At 39.5% G+C, this 20,814-nt stretch overlaps 1 protein-coding gene and 2 non-coding genes across 11 annotated transcripts in view; 2 read left to right on the top strand and 1 right to left on the bottom strand.

Annotated features, from left to right (window-relative positions):
- Positions 1 to 20,814, top strand: part of LOC101100497 (myomegalin) — a 47,125-nt gene that overhangs the window by 4,739 nt on the left and 21,572 nt on the right. The gene's annotated exons all lie outside the window — the stretch shown is intronic.
- TRNAH-GUG lies at positions 2,774 to 2,845 on the bottom strand. Its single transcript has one exon. It is a non-coding gene; the product is annotated as a tRNA-His (tRNA).
- On the top strand, positions 3,831 to 3,904 carry TRNAN-GUU. Its single transcript has one exon. It is a non-coding gene; the product is annotated as a tRNA-Asn (tRNA).

Raw genomic sequence — 20,814 nt, 5'->3', positions numbered from 1 at the left:
CTCTCTCTCCCTGTCTCTCTGCCCCTCCCCAGTGCGCTCTCTCTCTCTCAAAATAAATAAATAATAAAAACGTTTAAAAAAGAAGCCAATATCATTATGTATTAGGGAAGCACAAATTAAAACCACAGTGAGATCCTCACAAGAGTATGCACTCACAAGAATTAGTAAACTTTTAAAATGGGAGAACATCAACCGCTGACAATGTACAGTAACTATATCTTGTTGCTGTTGAAAAGGTAAAATCTCACAGTCATTCCGGAAAACTGGCAGTTTTTAATAAAGTTGAATTTACATCTATCCCATGACCCAGCAATATCACTATGAAATATATACTCAGAAAATGAATGCACAAGTATATGTATAACAGCTTTGTTCACAATAGCCAAAACTAGAAATTATCCAAGTATCCATCAATGGCAGTATGGTCACACAGGAATAACACTCATCAAGAACACCATAATAATATATTCAATAGCATGAATGGATCTCAAAAAATGTTATTATCCTGCATGAAAACAAAAAAAATAGACAGACACACAAAAAAAGTATATTGTGTGAATTTTAAAAATAGTCAACACAAAACTACAGAAATCAGAACCAGAACCGTTTATATCTACTTAATTTTTTGTTGAACCATTTAAAAAAATTTTTTAAGGTTTATTTATTGTTGAGAGACAGAGCATGAGCAGGGGAGGGGCAGAAAGAGAGATACGCAGAATCTGAAGCAGGCTCCAGGCTCTGAGCTGTCAGCACAGAGCCCAACATGGGGCTCAAACTCACAAACCATGAGATCATGACCTGAGCCGAAGTTGGACACTTAACCAACTGAGCCACCCAGGTGCCCCATTTTGCTGAACCATTTTTTTTTAAATTTTTTTTAACGTTTTATTTATTTTTGAGACAGGGAGAGACAGAGCATGAACAGGGGAGGGTCAGAGAGAGGGAGACACAGAATCTGAAACAGGCTCCAGGCTCTGAGCTGTCAGCACAGAGCCCAACGCGGGGCTCAAATTCACGGACCCGTGAGATCATGACCTGAGCCGAAGTCAGACGCTTAACCGACTGAGCCACCCAGGCGCCCCTGCTGAACCATTTTAAAGTTAAGTTATATCATGATCATTGAACCTAAATACTTCAGTATGCAAATTACTTCATTGACTCCGATATTTCTTAATCCAGTCTTTCAGTCCACTTGAGTGGGGTCAGCAAACTTTTTTGTAAAGTGCCTGATAGTAAATATTTTAGGCTTTGCTGACCATATGGTCTCTTTTGCAACTGCTCAACTCTACCGTTGTAACACAAAAGCAGCCACAGATAATACATAAATGAGTAAGTATGGTCGTATTCCAATAAAACTTTGTTTACTAAACAAGTTCTGAGTGGGATTTGGCCAGCAGGCCATAGTTTAATGACCCCTGCACAAAGATCACAGTTGTTTTTCATGCTCAGAATATCACAGCTCATGCCAGGGGGAATTCCTTCAAGCTGGCTATGTCTTTTGTTGTGTTTTTTTAAGATCAGAATAGATTGTTAGTGAATCACTGGTTTCTGATCCAAGCTTTCCCATGCTTACCCTGTAATTCCCCAGCACCATTCCTGGAAAAGGTAATTTCTTTAAGAAATTTTGATTCATTTTTGGAGGGAATGGTATTAAAGATAAAAACATGGACACTATTAATAACCATGGAACTGTGGGTGATTTGCTTTTAAATCAATTCAGTTCTAAAGTAAATTGTAACTGAATGTATATATTTTACATATAGAAAATGTTCATTTAAAAATAATCGTGATTTGGGGCACCTGGCTGTTTCAGTTGGTGGAGCATCTGACTCTGATCTGGGGGTCGTAAGTTCAAGCTCCACATTGGGTATAGAGATAAAACCTTTAAAAATAACAATGATTATGCCTGTTTTGGGCCTTGTAATTCTTCTCGCTGGGACTCAAAATCTTGACTGCCATTTAACAAAGTTGCTTATCTAACTTGTGGCTAAGATGTAAATAAAGTCCTTTCAAAACAACAAAAAGAAATCAGATTTGCTTAAATGAAGGGAAAGTAGGTGGGAATCTTTTGGAAAGGGCTGTGCTGATGTTTCTGGGCTGAGGGAAATTTTGTATAGCTCTTACCTAGGTGTGGATGTGTTTACATAAAAAAATACTAAAGGACACACACACCAATTGCCAGCAGGTTTGCGCTGCGCAGTGATCGCATAACGGCTAGTGCTCTGCCTTGTGGCCGCAGCAACCTGGGCTGCAGTCCCAGTCACGGTATTGTCAGGCGTTTGTCAAAATTCATTGGGCTGTGCGTTTAAGATTTGTGCGTTTTATTCTTTGTGAATTGTACTTCAATATGTACTGTTAGCATAAAAATTGGGTGGGGAATGCCGAGAATGGCATTGAATCTAGGTTTTGTTTATTAGATTTTATTGTAAAATACCTTATCGAATACAAATTGATAAAAAGCTCATTTGTCACAGTGTCTAAAAAGGCCCCATCAACATTTGAAATATTTTAACCAGAAAAACGGTTATGACTACACCGTTACATAAGCGGAAGCTACCGACCGCGCTTTACCTTTTGTGATAGTTCTGCGCAAGCTCAGATATGGGGCATGGTTCTGGAAAACCGAATACCCGACCGCCCTTTCTCCTGCCTGCAAAGTGCTGGAGAGCCACAGCAAACCCCGATCTTAGGCCACAAATAGTGGTGAGGGAATTAAAAGAGAGGCTGGAAGATGTACCAAATTTTGTCAAGGAAAAAAAGGGACACCACATATTGCCGTGACTCGGATTCGAACCGAGGTTGCTGCGGCCACAACGCAGAGTACTAACCACTATACGATCACGGCGCGCCAGAAACCTGTGCCTTCTGAAGTGAAATAAAAAATTCTCATGTCTCAGGATCTGGCCAGTGCATCTCCACAGGTCTCTTTGTGGGGGGGGGGGGGGTCCTCCTTGTGTTCCACAACGCCTCGCCTGCTTCTTTCCCTTCTAAAATTTCCTTTTTGGCCCCGACCCGTTTCCTGCTCCCTCCCCCTGACCCCATCGGCCCCACTAAAGTTGGAACACAGTTGATTTGAGCGCTTGGAGCTCCAGCGGCACAGATGGTGCACTGTAGGCCCCTCCATTGCCCAGCCCATGGGATGTTGCAGGCTTCGAAATCAATTCACCAAACTAAAATCTTTTGAAAAGAATTTCCCCTTTTTAAAAACACTTCTATTTCTGCTCTCAGAGTTCCTCAAAGGACAAAAAGCTTAAAGGCGACAATGTATGGGAATAAACGATGACCAAATGAGAAAAGCAAAAGGCTATTTATACGCCTTGCAAGGGCGTCAGCCATGGTCACTTGCGTTTTAAAAGAAACGAAGGCATCGGGAGCCGTGGGAAAGGTTTATAGTAGAACGGGGGAGACTTAAGGTGTGCCATCTTTGGAAGCTGTTGGCGTAGAAAACTAGGCGGTTAACTAGAAGCTGAACATCCTGAATAACTGGATATTCAGACTCTCCAATGCATTATTAATTCAACAAGTCCTAATTGAGTGTCCTGGGCATTCAGCTTCCCTTGGGATTCGCTCGACTCAGGCTGGGGGTAGAAGAATAGAGGAGGGGTCGCAGTCCCCGGGGTCTCTGGAGGTTCTGGATTCTGTGATTGGTGAGGGGACAGGGCGGGGCTAAGCCATTTGGTTGTGCTAGTTTCAGAATCACTCAATGTACCGGTTTCAAACATGACGAACGACTCGATTTTTCACTCTAATCTTCAGTTTTTCGAGGCTTTGGAGCCTGCCCAATCTCTTGAGTAAGAGATCACTCTATTTTAATGAAACCAAAGTGTAGTGTCTCTGTGGCACAGTCGGTTAGCGCTTTCGGCTGTTAACCAGGAGGTTGGTGGTTCAAGCCCACCCAGGGACATAATGGGTATTTTTACAGCAGCAATTTGGTTCTCTCAGATTCACTCTGGTAAAGGACAAGATACTTGCTTTCCCTTACTTTCAAGTGACATAATGGCCCCTTTCCGCGCTTCCATGACCTCCCAGAAAATCTGCCTGGAAGAGACACTGCATTTCTAAAAACAGGGAACAAGAGAGGCCTGATGCAATCTCTCCTCGAGAGGGTGTGTTCTGGGATGAAGTCATGTTTCTTTGGGCTAGTAGCAAATTTTACATACTTCAATTTTTCAAATGTGTACTAGTGTCTTGCAGGATATGTGTGGGTTTAATAACTGCTCAATAATGCTAGAGTCATTGGCACAAGCACAGACACTCAGATCAATGGAACAGAATAGAGAACCCAGAAATGGACCCACAAACATATGTCCAACTAATCTTTGACAAAGCAGGAAAGAATATCCAATGGAATAAAGACAGTCTCTTCTAGTGGTGCTGGGAAAACTGGACAGTGACATGCAGAAGAATGAACCTGGACGACTTTCTTACACCATACACAAAAACAAACTCAAAATGGATGAAAGACCTCAATGTAAGACAGGAAGCCATCAATATCCTCGAGAAAGCAAGCAAAAAACCTCTTTGATCTTGGCCACAGCAACTTCTTACTCAACACACCTCCAGAGGCAAGGGAAACAAAAGCAAAAATGAACTATTGGGACCTCATCAAAATAAAAATCTTCTGCACAGCAAAGGAAACAATCAGCAAAACTAAAAGGCAACCGACAGAATAGGAGAAGATATTTGCAAATGACATATCAGATAAAGGGTTTGTATCCAAAATCTACAAAGAACTTATCAAACTCAACACCCAAAAACCAAATAATCCAGTGAAGAAATGGGCAAAAGACATAAATAGACACTTCTCCAAAGAAGACATCCAGATGGCCAACCAACACATGAAAAAATGCTCAACATCACTCATCATCAGGGAAATACAAATCAAAACCACAATGAGATACCACCTCACACCTGTCAGCATGGCTAACGTTAACAATTCAGGCAACAACAGATGTTGGCGAGGATGCAGAGAAAGAAGATCTCTTCTGCATTGTTGGTGGGAATGCAAACTGGCGCAGCCACTCTGGAAAACAGTATGGAGGTTCCTCAAAAAACTAAAAACAGAACTACCCTACGACTCAGCAATTGCCCTACTAGGCATTTATCCAAGGGATACAGGTGTGCTGTTTCTAAGGGACACATGCACCCCCATGTTTATAGCAGCACTATCAACAATAGCCAAAGTATGGAAAGAGCCCAAATGTCCATCAATGGATGAATGGATAAAGAAGATGTGGTATATATATATATATACACACACAATGGAGTATTACTCAGCAATCAAAAAGAATGAAATCTTGCCATTTACGACTACATGGATGGAACTAGAGGGTATTATGCTAAGTGAAATTAGAGAAAGACAAAACTCGTATGACTTCACTCGTATGAGGACTTTAAGAAACAAAACAGCTGAACATAAGGGAAGAGAAGCAAAAATAATATAAAAACAGGGAGGGGGACAAAACAGAAGAGACTCATAAATATGGAGAACAAACTGAGGGTTGCTGGAGGGGTTGTGGGAGGGGGGATGGGCTGAATGGGTAAGGGGCACTAAGGAATCTACTCCTGAAATCATTGTTGCACTATATTCTAACTAATTTGGATGTAAATTTTAAAAAATAAAACAAGTTTAAAAAGTGCTAGAGTCATGATCATTATTATTTCCTGCATTATTTTTAATGAAGGCATTTCTTTGTACCAATTACTTAGCCTTTTACATGCTGTTTTTTCAAGTAAATTGGTCTCGTGATAATCTAATAATTCTGCAGTCATCATCCTTGTACTCATATTTTTTGCCACTTGTACAAGTATTTCTATAGGATAGAGTCCTGTAAATGCAATTGCTCTATCATAGTGGTTACAATATATATGTTTCTTAATGTAAATCATAAATCCTGTAAATTTGCCTTCCACTGGAGTGGTACCAATTTATCGTTCATTTTATTTTTCTAACTAGGAGAATTCTTTTCCTCGTACTCTTGCTAGCACAACAAATTTCCATAAATGTATCCATGATAATCTAATAAGGGGAGTGTTGTCCTCTGACTTAACTAAGGCGGAGGTACAAAGATGACATGATGGGCATTAAGCAGTAGGATATCTGCACCTGCTCCTCGACTACACTGCCAAGACATTTTTGTAAAACTGTAATTGATTTCTGTGGTGACCTCGTCAACCAGAGCCAGAGAAGACTGGCCAAGGTGGAGAAAAAACTCACTGGTCCCAAATATTTGTTCCTCTTCCCCTTTCTCTAGAAATAGCAAGGGTGAGGGGCGCCTGGGTGGCGCAGTCGGTTAAGCGTCCGACTTCAGCCGGGTCACGATCTCGCGGTCCCTGAGTTCGAGCCCCGCGTCGGGCTCTGGGCTGATGGCTCAGAGCCTGGAGCCTGTTTCCAATTCTGTGTCTCCCTCTCTCTCTGCCCCTCCCCCGTTCATGCTCTGTCTCTCTCTGTCCCAAAAATAAATAAACGTTAAAAAAAAAAAAAAAAGAAAAAGAAATAGCAAGGGTGAAAGAGTAGGTTGTCTATATTAGTCAGGATTCTCCAGATAAAATGAATCAATATAGAACTAATATAGACAACATACTAATTCATCCTTGGCCCTTCAGATAGATAGACAGGTAAGTGAGACTCATTTTAAGGAACTGGATCACAGGACTATGGAGGCTTTACCCTTGCAAAGTAGGATGGCAGGCTGGAGACCCACAAAAGGCTACAGTTTGGCTCCATAGGCTTTCTGCAGACAAAATTTTCTCTTCTTTCAGAAAGATTAGTCTTTGTCTACTAAGGCCTTGAACTGATTGGATGAAGCCCACTCACATTATGGAGGGCAATCTGCTTTAGTCAAAGTCTACCGATTTACCTGTTAATCTCATCTGAAAACACCTTTACAGGAACATCAAGAATATTGTTTGGCCAAATATCTAGGTGCTGAGACCTAGCTAAATTGACATAAAAAATTAACCATCGCCTCTGCTATATTTTTCCTTAATAGTTTTTGGCACCTATTTCCACAAAAATTCACACACCTGAGACACATCATTGTAGCCAGGAGAATCCTGCACCTGACCGGGGCACCTTGTGTTAGAGGTTGATTTTTCTGTCGAATCTCAGGAGCAGAAATTGAGCTCTATGACTTTTATATACTACTACAAGTAATTCTTGGACAAGTCTTTTTCTCTAGCATTTGTACATTTTCAATCATTTTCTCCCGCCAGTGGTATCAAAGTGGAATTCTGGTTTTGCTTTTATAAAATAAACATCCAGAGATGATCTCTGTTGGGTGGTGGTTCACAAGGATCCACTCTCTGTTAGACAGTAAATGACAGATAATCTAACCTGCAAGTCTTTTTTGATTGGCTATTTGTCCTGAGGGTTTTGGTATTTCCTGGTGTGTGAGTCTGCAGTGCTGAGAATTTGTTCACACCTTATCTAACACTAGATAAAATTCTTTGGACCCCAAAGTCAATGCTATGTATAACAAGAATTATCTCCATGCACAGTAATTCTCCCTAAGAACTCTTAACTTTAATAAATTGCTCTACATAATGGAGATCTTAGAAAAGAAAGTTAACTGAATTTCTGGTATCTGTTAGTCTGTTTTTTTTCTTAGTATATACTGAACTTACTAAATGGTAGAATAATTTCACAACTATTTAAATCAGGCTAGAAAAAGGAGGGAAAAGACATTTATGTCATTACAATTAGACAATTAAATGAACAAATAGGGCTTCTGACAATTATATAAAGCAAGATTTAATAATTTCTAGAACTGTTAACTAGTTCATTCTTTTATTAAGAGAGAGAGAGAAAATCCTTTTACAATGGAATTTTAAAAATGGATAAAATTCAGTGACCACAATGCAAAAGATTCTGAGAGGGTCCTGCTGAACTGAAAAGGGTATCACAAAATTACTAAGATTTTCAGCAATGAGTCTTCTCCAAACACAATTATTTCCTTTTATTTTCCTTGCAAACAATTATTTCCTTTTATTTTCCTCACTGATAAGCATTTTTAATAAATATCATTGCCCCTTTTTCTTTAAATAGTGTTATTGCTTTCTGTAATTAGTTCTTTTAGAATACCCAGTAGTTGTAGGAGTTTTTTCCATTATACAAATATAAACTGCTTTCTAAGAAAACAAATTGGTATAATTTGTTTTCTTCTGGAGGATATAGACAAATTAGGTCTCTAGCAATTTGAAGGACTGCCCAGAGTGGTTTATATAACTTATATGAATTGAAATAATAACTTATATGAATTGAAAATAAGAGAAATTAAGTATTTCAACCAAAAAAAATTTTACGGTTCTTAAATTTTCAGAGAGTACTGGGCTCCTTTCAATTTTCACAGGCAACTGTTTTGTGCTTTTTCTATGTGATTCCCTGACATTATTCTTTTTAAGTAATCAAATGACTTTCCCCTGCTCACCACATCAAAATGCTACCTGGACCATGGTCACGTGGCCATTCTTACTATTATTACTACTACTACAAATTTTTTTTTTTAAAAAGGCAGTCTCTCATATTTTATTAAGAACCTAACATGCTAAGGATCTGATCCAAGATTCTGAATTTCACCAGTTTGTAATGTATGAGAATTTCTATTCTGGCTTGTTGTTCTTAAACTAGAAACATGTGGTGTATAACTTACCACCGACTTTCATTCAAATAACAAAACAGCTCAAGTTTTAGATACTCCACAGATTAGCAAAAATGTGCTACCTAGAGTAGATCAGAGTAGTTAAGTAGTTAGTGTTTACTGGCCAGCCATACAAAAGCTGATTTAAGATTTTGAAGTGAGGATTTTTAAAAAGTTCACCTGTTAGCTAAGGTTGACCAAAGTGATTCTTGAGCCTTATTATCCTATTTAGGCCAAGGCTGACTATAAAATTGGGTATGAAGTGGATTCCATACTTCTTATGATCTCATACTTTTTCTGGTCTTCTTCCACTAATATTCATGTGTTTAAATGTTGGTACAGAACCATTATCCTGTGGTAATATCCAATTGGTGTATCAAAAAGAGCCTGAGGCTCCCATGGTCAAATTGGCTCCATTTGAAACAGAATTTTGACCAAATGGTAGCTCAAAAATTCTGAAAAGGAAAAGATTCAAATCTGGTTTCAAATACAGAGGTTCCAACAGATGGACACTGGCAGAGATAACTTGTCATGTACAGTTTTTAGCTAAACTTTCAATGCTATCCAGAAAACCTCCACATCACTGAAATCGGTTTCCTTCATAACCCAGTGAAATTGCTCCCAGGGCAGATTGCTTAACCTGTCCTTCTAGAGATTCCATAATATCAGCTTATGAAAAGCAAAAGAAAGAAAAAAAGTAAAAAGAGAGAGATCCATTATTCCCTGATTGTGTTTCTTTTCTCTCCTCACACCTATTTTGTTTTAATTAAATTTTCTGGAGGGAGGCTTTACTTAAAGATCAACAGTTCCCTCTCATATGTAAGGGTGAATTATGTACTGATAATTGCCTTGTTCACTTCAGGTGGGAGTGTAATTTGGCACAACAGCTTTGGAAAATTATTTGGCAGTGTCTACTAAAGGCAACTGCAGATATAAGCATAGAAATGGATATAAATATAGATAGGAAAATAGGCATATATGTATATATTCTGTGAACCAACAATGCCAATTTTAGCTAAATAGCCTAGAACCATGCTGCTAACCTGGTAAACACTAGCTGCATAGAGCTGTTGACCACTATGGCTAGTGCCATATGTTGACATGGTAATATTTTGGATTATATTAAGCTAAATTATATTGTTAAAATCATTTCACCTATTTCTTTTTACTTTTTTAATGTGGCTACTAGAAAATGTAAAATTACATTTGTGGCTAGCATTAAACTTCTTTTATATGTATATTTTTTAATTTACATCCAAGTTAGCATATAATGCAACAGTGACTTCAGGGGTAGATTCCTTAGTGCCCCTTACCCATTTAGCCCATCCCCCCTCCCACAGCCCCTCCTGTAACCCTGTTTGTTCTCCATGTTTAAGAATCTCTTCTGTTTTGTCCCCCTCCCTGTTTTTATGTTATTTTTGCTTCCCTTTCCTTGTGTTCATCTGTTCTGTGTCTTAAAGTCCATATATGAGTGAAGTCATATGATTTTTGTCTTTCTCTGACTAATTTCACTTAGCATAATACCCTCTAGTTCCATCCACGTAGTTGCAAATGGTAGCATTAAATTTCTATGGGACAACACTGCTTTAGAGAGAGGTGTGCATATGTTCACCAAAAGACATGTAAATAATGTTTATAATTGCTTTATTCTAAATGACTCTAACGTGGAAACAACTCAAATGTCCAACAACAGCAGACTAAATATATTGTGATGTAGTTATATGATGGAACACACAGCAGTAAAAACTTATGAAAAAACATGGATGTATGTTAACTAGAATTTAAATTTTTAAAAAATGGATGTATCTATACCATAGTTTACAGTGAACAAGTCAGATTATCCCTGCCGCATGAAAAAGGCCCTGGAGTATTTGCTTTCTGATTGCATTTACATGAAAGCAAAGAATAAGGAAAACTATGGTGATAGACATTTAAGGAAGGCTAACCCTGTGGAATGTTGCCTGAGAAGAGGCACGAGGAAGCTTTCCACAGTCTGAAAATATAATGTACCTTAGTCTAGGTAGTGGTTTACTCAGGTGGGTTTACTTTAATTAATAAAGTAACTTTTAACTGCACACTTAGTGTACTTTACATTTGTTCTAAGTAAAAATAATTAAAAGGCTGCTTGATTAACTAAGGTTTGCCAAACTGATACTGAAATTTATTCTCCTAGGTAAGCCTAGGCTAGGATGCAAATTAGGTTCACCTTAGGAAACTAGAAAAAGAACAAATTAAATTGTAGGTAGGCAAAAGAAAAATAATAAACATCAGAGCAGAAGTCAATGAAATTGAAAACAGGAAGACAGAGAAAAGCAACAAAGCTAAAAGCTGGCTCTTTGAAAAGATCAATAAAATTGATAAACCTCCAACCAAGCTACTAACTGATAAAAACAAAAAAGAGAAAAGGTACAAATTATTACTATAAGAAATGAAAGATATGGGGAGTCTGGGTGGCTCAGTCAACTAAGCATCCAACTTCGGATCAGGTCATGATCTTGAGGTTAGTGGTTTGGACCCCCACATTGGACTCTGCACTGACAGCTCATAGCCTGGAGCCTGCTTCAGATTCTTTTGTCTCCCTCTCTCTCTGCCCCTCCCCCACTTGTGTGTTGTTTTTTTCTCTCTCACTCAAGAATAAAAACATAAACATTTAAAAATTTAAAAATGAAATGAAAGAGGCCATCAGTACTGATCCCATGGATGTTAAAAGGGTAATAAAGGAATATTATAAAAAACTCTGTGCCTACAAATGTGATCACTTAGGTGAACTGGACCAATTCCTTGAAAGACACAACCTACCAAACTCACACAAGGAGAAATAGATAATCTGAACAGACATATATCTATTAAGGAAATTGAATCAACAATTAATAACCTCCCAGAACACAAAGTAGGTTCGAAGTATTCCCTGTGACATTTTGGGTGCTCTCATACTTTTGGCTTTCTACTTATTTGACAACATTTTGATGATGGTCTCCCTTTTTTGAGGAAACGTGAGATTCACAGTCCCTTATTTACTACTAATATTTAAATATTTTTATATTAATCTCTGTACATCATATTCTAAGATTGACACACTTCCATGGAAAATTCAGCCCCTGAGCCACTGGAAGACAGGTACAATTTAGTCTTTAAAGTCAGTTCCCAGTCAGTGTATGGTTAATAAACCTGTTTTAATTCTGTGTCTAAACCTCTGCTTCTGCATTCTCCTCCTTGTGCTTCACCTCCCACTTCTGAGAGGTCTTGGAGATCCATTTTGCTTTTGTTTTGCTCCGGGATACCCTTTTGCTCTCAGGACGTAACTTGGGGCATGAAGGGGGGAGATAGCATGTAGAGTCAAAGCCAGAGCTTTTCTGGGCTTAGCCATTTGGCTCCCGTTAAAGGTTGAGGCCTCTCTATCACCATTCAAGTCCTACCACAAAACTTCATCCTTCTGTGTCCTCTAAGGACATTGTTTCTGTGACTTCCATTCTTATACTGCAATCTCATCTGTGCAATAGAGAAATTAGCTTTGCAAAATTCAGTAATTTGATCACCCCAGCGTGGCTCTAGGCTCCTCTGATGGCTGTCTCTGCGCACTCCTCGAGGGAGTGCTTGTGGAGGCTCCTGGGCTCTGCTTCAATGCTAACCCCTCGGCCTCCCCAGAAAAGACCCCTTTCGGGTCCTGACCAGAGACTGATGGAAAATGTTCTCTCTTCTTCCTCTCTAACTGTGAACACTCATTTCAATGTTGTCATACACTGTAGTTCAACATCCATTTTAAATCTCAGAGGACATGAATTTGGGGGCTTTGGCATCTGATGGTTTGGTTTGATCTTGCCACTTCCACTAGCTCTGGCCTGTCAGTCAAATTTTGAGTTTTTACATTCCAGCTTCCTCCTCTGTAACAACAGAGATAACATTTACGTTGAATTGCTGCTACGAGAATTAAATTGCCTATTATACTTTATGCCAATTTACTTTTACTATTTAACTTGCATTTTTAACTATTTTAATATTTTACTATAATCACACTGTTCTGTTTCCTTTGTCTTTATTTTTTCAGTTACATCCTGCTTAAGACGATTCATTCTGGTATTTCAGCTATGGTAGTGACAAAATTAATTTTAAAAAGAATCTTTCCTTAAAAAAAAAGGTGACTCAATATAAAGAAGACATTAGGTTATCAGTGGTAAAGGAACATGGATATGGCCAAATATTAAAGTGTTATTCCATGAAGTTTCAAAAACATGATTTGGGCTCATTTTTATGGGATATCCTCCCTCCCTCTTGTCACTCCAGGCGCACTCCTTCTTGCCCTAAGTCAGGAAGGTGCGAGTTGGCTCAGTTGTCTCCTCCATACAGTCACTTTTTCCTTTGTGCCCCTCAAGGGAACTCTCTGTTCGGACCATTAGGAAATATCAAGGTCCCTAAATACTTCCAGTTGGGAGATGTGATTCCTTCATCCCTAGAACCATGGAGTCTGTTTCTGGGGAGGACTAAATCGTTTTGTTCTTTCTCTTCTTCATTTCGTCCATAGTTGCCAGTGTTAAAAGTAGGCCTTACTTTTAACCTTCTCTTTCTTTTCAACATCAGGGAGGCTGAGCCAGGAGGGGACGGCAAATCTTGGTGAAAGCTTCTCAGTGCGCGCTGGCAGGCTGGCCAAACACGAGGGCTCTGGAGGCAAACTGCCTGGCCCTGAGTGCTGGCCCTCCCCATCACAGGGCTGGGCCCCTTGGAAAGTCAGACCAGCCTTTCAGTGCCTGAGTGTCCTCACCTGCAAGCAGGGGTGCTGATAACCTACACTGTCTCGGGGTTGTTATGGGGACTATATCAGTTATGCTCAGTACAGCACCGAGGAACTGCATGCTGCTCACACGGTGACGCTCGCTCGGAGAAAACTGCCAGTATCATTGTAACTAAGACTTCCGTTTTCACTTCTAACTGCACCACTGCTGACTTTCAGCATTCCCCAGAATAAATGAGGAGTGTTAAATGGTTCACTTGGGCTCTTCTCGTCCGTATTAGTGACCAACACCTGGAAAACTGGTTGCTTGATAATTTCCATGGTGAGTTAACTGATGAGACAGCACAGCAGGTAAATGGATCCAACTTGATCAAATTCTCGGACCTTGGACAGGCGTGATGAGTGTTCAGCTCATGGTAGACAATCTTTTGCACCTGCTTCTAGCAAGAGCTTTTAATAGCCAGTCAGACTTATCCCAAATATAATAAGAAAAGTCCCAACTATGTACCAGTAACCTATTCCTTTTGTTGTTGTTGCTTTTAAGAAATCAAAGTAGGAAAATTTAATTTACCTGGAATTTGTAGATTTCCTCTTTCAGTTATGATGGCGTATCTGCAGTAAACCAGCACAGACACTGAAAACAGTAGATCAAATCTGGTTTAAAGGAATTGTTTGAAGTCTTTGGAAGGCTACCAATGCAACTAGGACACACAGAGCCAGCTCAAGAGAGAGAAAGGGAGAGAGAGAGAAGCTCATTGGAATGAAACTAATTTTCTGCCTTTTCCCCTCAGGCATTGGCCATTTCTTGGCATAGGACCCAGAGACTGAGAAGCTGGGGAGAAGGCAGCTACTAAGAATCAGAAAAAATAGCAGCACTTTAATCCATGAGGAGGGGAAGAGGGAGCCATAGAGGGGGTTGGAGAGATTTGTGGGGCTGTCCAGGTATTCAGACTTGAGGAGTCAAGATCCTGGAGTGCATTGGGATGTGAACCAGATAATTGGAAAGGGTTTGCCCTTGTTAACCTTAAAAATAAAACTGCCAGTGGGGCGCCTGGGTGGCGCAGTCGGTTAAGCGTCCAACTTCAGCCAGGTCACGATCTCGCGGTCCGTGAGTTCGAGCCCCGCGTCAGGCTCTGGGCTGATAGCTCAGAACCTGGAGCCTGCTTCGGATTCTGTGTCTCCCTCTCTCTCTGCCCCTCCCCCGTTCATGCTCTGTCTCTCTCTGTCCCAAAAATAAATAAACGTTTGGAAAAAAAAAATTTTAAAAAAAAAATAAATAAATAAATAAAACTGCCAGTTATTTTACCAGCAAAAAACATGTTTTTTCAAGAACAGTAGAGAATTGCAATAGGTAAGCTATAGCAAAACCATAGGCAAGTCCACTCAACAAAGGAGAAGGGTCTTTTATAAAGTGAAAGGGGAAGTTAGGTAGGTGTTACAAACAAAAAATCTATTGGAGTAAACTGGGGGTTCAAAGTATAGTGGCTTTTCATTGGCTGAGTTGTGACTGTTTCTCATTAGCTGGGCTACTGCTGGGGGAGGAGGAAAGCCTTTCTTCCTCCTGCTGGAATAGTAAAGTAATATCCACTTGCAAGGTCTGTCTCATCCTTTTGGTATGGCAATTTGTGACAGCTCCCCCTACCAAATCTCCCATCTTCACCTTAGCCAGGTTTCAAGTTACTAATTTTCACACCCTCAAGGCATTTGCAAATTCTGCTATAGACAGTCAAGAAGCTATGAAGGCAAGCAGAGTACCGCTGAAAGAAGAGCAGTTTTCAGTGGTACATGGTGCAAAGGAGATAGATATGAATTGAAGTTCAGGTCTCCCCAAAGAGAAGGTACTGCTCAGATGGCAGCCCTAAAGATCTACCACCTAGGAATGTAGACAAAACCAGATATAGGCTGAAACTTCCAAGCAGTGCAAACTGTCAAATAGCTTAATTATGGAATGGATTGAGGTGATCTGCCTCTCTATAATCTCTCCCAAAAAGTAACATTATCCAAAGACTCCATGGTTCTTCATACATCAGGACCATCACTCAATCACATTTTTCAGGCATACAAAGAGATGAACAAGAGGGGGATGGCAGGAAAGCAAACAATAGAGACTGATTCACAACATGATTGAACTATTGGACTTACCAGATAGGAACACTCAAATATATATGTTTTAGGCATTCAAGGACATAGATGACAAAATGGAAACTTACATTTGAGATTAGGAATCTACTGAAAACTCAAATGGAAATCCTAGAACAAAAATATGTGATAACTAATTTTAAAAAGCAACATATGGTTGGGGCAGCTGGGTGGCTCAGTTGGTTAAGTGTCCAACTCTTGATTTTGGCTCAGGTCATGATCTCCCAGTTTGTGGAGTTGAGCCCCACAGCAGGCCCTGCATGGGGCTTCTCACTAAGAGTATGGAGCCTGCCTGGGATTCTCTCTCACCTTCTGTCTCTGCCCTTTATCTGCTGTCTCTCTCTCTCTCTCTCAAAATAAATAAATAAAAACTTAAAAAAAAAAAAAAGTAACATAGTTTTATTTTTTTTTATTTTTTTTATATGAAATTTATTGACAAATTAGTTTCCATACAACACCCAGTGCTCATCCCAAAAGGTGCTCTCCTCAATACCCATCACCCACCCTCTCCTCCCTCCCACCCCCGAAAGTAACATAGTTTTAACAGCAGTTTGGACCCAGTTGAAATATATTAGTAATTGAAATAATAAGTATAAAATACCTAGTTGAAGTATAAAGAGCTAAAAGGAAAGGAACTTCAGAGCTTCAGAGGGGAGAGTTTTTAAAAAGTGTAAGTCATGTTTTTAAAGGGCTAACGTATCTGTATTTGAAGTTTCACGTTAAAGGAGATTGAAATTGGGTTGAAATCAATTTTGTAAAATGTAATGGCCAATTAAAAAATAACTGATGAACTATCAAGCCAAATGTACAAGAAATTCTGTCAACTCCAAACAAAATTAAAGACAAGAGAACTGTATCCAGGCATGTGATTGTAAAACTACTGAAAATCAAAGGCAAACAAAATCTAGAAACACCTGGAAGAAAACAACTCATGTTATATTCATTATTAAAGGGCTAAAATACTATAATTTTCAATCTGCATTTAATCCCTGGCAAAATATCTTGCAAAGTGAAGGTGAAATAAAGGCTTTTCCAGATAAGCAGAATACCTTCAGTAAAGGAAATTCAGAAGATCATTCTTCAGGCAGAAATGATCCCAAGGGAACATGGAAAATGAAAGAAGGAATGAAAAGCAATGGATATGTAAAATATGTGATTAAATCAAATAAATATAACTGTCCCAAGCAAAAATAATGACTGTGTGATTTGAACATATTTTGAAATATAATGAATGATAAAAACTCAAAAGGCAGGAGAGTAAATGGAATTAGTATTAGTAAAGCCCTACTGTTGCCCACTGAACTGGGGAGACCCAGGGCCCTGGGGCCCTGTCCCAGCCAGTCCCAAAGGTGTGAAGGTTCTTGGTCTTGTCTCGAGAAAGAATTTAAGAACAGACATGCAACACAGCAGATGTGCAACACAAGTGGTAATGATTATTAAAGCGAAAAATGCACTCTCAAGATATGAGATATGAGAGCAGGTGAGCTAAAGAAGGAGGGAGGGAGAGGGGTTGTGTTTCTATTTTTTATTGACAGTTGTTAACTAGGGGATGGACTATTGTTGGGGCAGGGATTTCTTAGAAGCAGAGTTTCTCACCTTTTCTTCCTTATTTGGTCAGAGGTTTCCCATCCTGGCACCCACCATCTGGGGCCTGTCTGGTTTGATCTGGCTTCTTGTGGAGTGGCGCCAGGCACGACAGGCCTAGCTGACCATGACTTCCTCTTTGCTGGCTTCCAGATCAGAGCCTAACTTAACTGCCTGCTCTAACACTAGCATAGTTTAGAAAGTACAGAAGTTCTAATTTATATTAGAGTCTTTCATTTAGATTTTACAGAACACATAAAAGTAAAATAATGTGTATCAGAATGAAACTAAACGCTGAACAATTATTTTTATGTAATTCCAACAGTTTAAAAAATATACATAATCTTGTTTTTATGCTAACAATATGTTATTGTGATACAATTTACAAACAACGCACATATATAAAGTGTACAGTTTAATGAATCTCGACAAATGTATACACCCTTGTAACCATTAGCCAGACCAAACTTTATAGAACATTAGCTCAAGAAGTTTCCCTCATGTAAGCTTCCAATCAAAATACCCCAGAGAAGCTACAACTCTTCTGATTCCTATGACTACAACTTAGTTTTGTCTGTTCTGCCTTTTCTGGGACTTCTTGTAACTGGAATCATACATGAGTAACACACAGGAACACTAAAATAGCTATGTTTTAGATATTTAAAAACATCCTTTTGCAGAGGCATCTTTTGCTGAACATACTGTTTCCATGTTATCCATGTTATTGTCAGCATTTGTCATTTGGTCATTTGTATTGCTGAGTAGTGATCCAGAGAGTATAAAACTTTATCAGTTCTGGGGTGCCTGGGTGGCTCAGTCAGTTAAGCTCAGGTCACAATCTCGTACTTTGTGAGTTCAAGCCCTACTTTGGGCTCTGTGCTGACAGCTCAGAACCTGGGGCCTGCTTTGGGTTCTGTGTCTCCCACTGTCTCTGCCCCTTCCCTGCTAGTGCTCTGTCTCTCTCTCACTCTCAAAAAAATGAATAAAACACTAAAAAAAAATTTTTTTAAGTTTATCAGTTCCCCTGTTGGTAGACATTTGGGTTGTTTTTAGTTTTTGCCCAGTATGAATAATACTGCAATAATCATTTTCTGGAATCTTTTTGGATGCATACATTCATTTCTCTTGGGAAATAAATAGGAGTACTATTATTGCTGGATCATAGGGTTAAGTGTATGTTTAACTTTATGAACTCCCCAAAAGCTTTCCAAAGTGGTTGTGCTAGTTTACAGTCCAACTAACACCATACAGCAGTATCATTACACAGTCTACAAGGAGTTGGGGGAGGATTGGGCAACAATAACAACTTTCAAAATTAGTCTTTCCAGACGACCTTTCTTCATATTCTTCCAAATCCTTTGAAGGATGTGTAGAGATGGCCATGGTCACACCAACGGGTTTTGCTACCAGCCTATCTAAGCCTGACAGCAGAGCCATAGTAACCAAGGCAACCCAAGTATTAGGCTCTTAAACCCTCGATGGGAATCTGTCAGTAGTATGGTGCAGCCAACAAGCACCAGCTCTCAAGGTAGCTGTTAAATTCACAGGATTTTGTCATCATTAAAAATTAAAGTATAGGGACACCTGGGTGGCTCAGTTGGTTAAGTGTCCAACTTCAGCTCAGGTCATGATCTTGCAGTTTGTAGTTTTGAGCCCCACATCAGGCTCTGTGCTGACAGCTCAGAGCCTGGAGCTTGCTTCAGATTCTGTGTCTCCCTCTCTCTGCCCATCCCCCGCTTGCACTCTGTCTCTCTCTCAAATATAAATAAACATTAAAAAAAATAGGGGCGCCTGGGTGGCTCAGTCGGTTGGGCGTCCGACTTCAGCTCAGGTCATGATCTCACGTTCGTGAGTTCGAGCCCCGCGTGGGGCTCTGGGCTGATGGCTCAGAGCCTGGAGCCTGCTTCTGATTCTGTGTCTCCCTCTCTCTCTGACCCTCCCCCATTTATGCTCTGTCTCTCTCTGTCTCAAAAATAAATAAACATTAAAAAAAATAATAATAATGAAGTGTTTTAACTTACAATTAAATAAATTATAACAAAAACAAAGTAATAAATATCCAGAACACATCACTTCCTAATTATTTCACAACATTTTACTATTATCTATGCTCTTGGGGTTCTTTATGTGTATTATATATTTTAATTAAATTAATTAAATTAATTTTTTAAATTTAACATAAAATTTGCCATCTTAAAAAAACTTACCATCTTCATCATTTTTAAGTGTACAGTTCAGTGGCATTAAGTGTGTTCACATTATTATGCTACCATCACCACCATCCATCCATAGAACTTTTTTCCTCTTTTAGCAAACCTAAATTCTGTTGCTAGTAAACAATGACTTCCCATTTCCCCCTGCCCAGCCGAATAAACAACATTCCTAAGTTTGAGCCCCACATCCAGCTCCAATGCTGACAGCTCAGGGCCTAGAGTCTGCTTCAGATTCTGTGTCTCCCTTTCTCTGTCTCTCCCCTACTTACACTCTGTCTCTCTTTGTGTGTCTCAAAAATAAATAAACATTAAAAAAATCTTTTTTAATTACTTCCTGTTAAATAAAACCCCCACATGTTCTCCTACTGCAAGTGAAAGAAATTTAACATTGCACTAAGATATATTAATTTTTATGGGGTTAAAAAGTAAGACATCATTATTCTAAATTTATTAGTTATACTTAGTTTTTGGTCACTATTCCCTTGAAAGGATCTAGGGGGTAAAATTTCGACAGTTCCCAAAGAGGAACAGTAAAAATCACTAGAGGCTTTTAAAAATTCATGCATGAAGAGCCACAGAATTGTTTTTATTGAAACTATCTTCAAGAAAGTAAGGGTGTTGGGGCGCCTGGGTGGCTCAGTCGATTGAGCGTCCAACTTCGGCTCAGGTCATGATCTCACGGTCCGTGAGTTCGAGCCCTGCGTCGGGCTCTGTGCTGACAGCTCAGAGCCTCGAGCCTGCTTCCAATTCTGTGTCTCCCACTCTCTCTGACCCTCCCCCATTCATGCTCTGTCTCTCTCTGTCTCAAAAATAAATAAACATTAAAAAAAATTTTTTTTTAAAAAGAAAATAAGTGTGTTGAAAAAAAGATTGTTGTTTGAGGTTTTCTGTGCAAAAGCAAGATTGAACAAAGAGAACATGCTTAGATTTTTCTTTATAAATTGACTGGCTGGGGTGCCTGACTGGCTCAGTTGGTGGAGTGTGCTACCCTTGATCTTGGGGTTGTGAGTTTGAGCTCCATGTTGGGTGTAGAGATTACTTTAAAAAAATTGGTAGTATCAGTAAAAGAGTACCCAGATATTAAAACTGGTTGGTGAGAGAGGTGGTCTCCATTGATAGAGACATCCAGGGAGAAACAAGCAGTTTTGTGTTGAGTATGGCAGGCCTTTAGAAGACAGGGCTTTCTCAGGTTCTGTGGCTACCAACACATTCTAATTCTCTGATTACAATTTGAGACCAGAACCGAGAGTCCTTCCCATGGCACTATTGTTGATGTCCCAGTGACCGGATTTGAGCTCTGGCATTTCAAACTTTGTTTCTGCCTTCATAACTCTCAAAACTTGTGGGTGACAAAAAGCCCTTCTGATTTCTAAAGGAACACTCCCAGGAAACTTTATCTCAACTGTAAGAATCAAAAATACTCAACTCTTACTCCAGTTTAAAGCCCCTTTCGGGCGCCTGGGTGGCTCAGTTGGTTGAGCGTGCGACTTCGGCTCAGGTCATGATCTCACAG

The sequence above is a fragment of the Felis catus genome, chromosome C1 (genome assembly GCF_018350175.1).
Source record: "Felis catus isolate Fca126 chromosome C1, F.catus_Fca126_mat1.0, whole genome shotgun sequence".
Taxonomy (NCBI): Eukaryota; Metazoa; Chordata; class Mammalia; order Carnivora; family Felidae; genus Felis; species Felis catus.
The sequence above is the reverse complement of the archived record's forward strand: the minus strand, read 5'-3'. Positions and strand labels throughout refer to the sequence as shown.